Genomic DNA, 1,356 nt, shown 5'->3' with positions numbered 1-1,356 from the left:
ATGGCCTAGTCGGCCATCACTGGGAAGAGAGGCCCCTTGGTATTGCAAACTTTATATGCCCCAGTACAGGGGAACGCCATGGCCAAGAAGCGGAGTGCGTGGGTAGGAGAGCAGGGTCAGGGGTGGGGGGTTATGCGTGATTTTGGGGATAGCATTTGAAATGTAAATGAAGAAAATATCTAATAAACAAACAAACAAAAAACAAAAAACACCTAGTCTTGTGTTGGCAAGGTCATCTCAAAGCCCATGCCACCCACGTTTCGAGAGATGGCTTTGGCTTATAAGGTTTAGTAAAACTTGTTTAAGCTCAAATAATTATCTTATAGAGGCTTTTACTCGCAGTTTACTTTAGAAGCTTTACTATCCAATTAGATGCCTGAGATAGTACTGCATTTTAGTCGCAGACAGAAGGACAATGATAAAATATGTGAGGACCCAAAAAATATCAGATGAGAAATTTTGTTCAATAGAGAATAGGAGGTGAGCAGAAATTGGCCCACAAATGCACACACTTAATTCCAATGTGTGCTTCTTAGCATCCATTTGACAATGAAGGGCGACTTTGTACAAAACATTTAAGTCTAAACAGGCATAAGAATGATATGGTAGCAGATAAAATGTAGTCATTAAGAAACATAAAGGCATATTCATCATGGGTTAATTCATCCATGCTGAAAGAAGCAGCAGGGTTTATGGCATAAATCAGAGCAAGCGTCTGAGTTCCATGAACCATTCTGGATCCTACAACAAATCACCAGAGAGTGGACAACTTTTAAAGAAGAGATATTTATTGCTAAAAGGTCTGGAGGCTAAAAGTTCTAGCATGATCAGCTTGTATGGGAACCCACTTCTTGGTATCAGACTCCTGATTTTTTTTTTTTAATGGATCTACACATTGAAGACATTGGCAGAAGAAGCAGGTGACAAAGATGTTAGAATGCTTGCCTATCATGCATGAGGCTTTTGGTTTTTTTTTTATTATAATTAGATATTTTCTTTTTTTACATTTTAAATGTTATCCCCTTTCCTAGTTTTCCCTCTGAAAATCCCCTATCCCCTCCACCCTCCCCCTGCTCCCCAATTTATGAAATTCTTAGGCAAATGGATCTATCTGGAGGATACGATCCCCAGTGAGGTAACCCCTTCACAAAAGAAGTCACTTGATGTGCACTCACTGATAAGTGGTGGATATTAGCTCAGAAACCTAGAATAACCAAGATACAATTTCCAAAACACAAGAAAGTCAAGAAGTTGGAAGACCAACGTGTGGATACTTCATTTCTGGGCAAAGTGTCCTCACTTTGGTCTTCGCTCTTCTTGATTTTCTTGTGTTTTGCAAATTGTTTCTTGGGTATT

This window comes from Mus caroli, chromosome 19 (assembly GCF_900094665.2).
Source record: "Mus caroli chromosome 19, CAROLI_EIJ_v1.1, whole genome shotgun sequence".
Lineage (NCBI taxonomy): Eukaryota > Metazoa > Chordata > Mammalia > Rodentia > Muridae > Mus > Mus caroli.
This window is presented reverse-complemented; position numbering follows the sequence as displayed.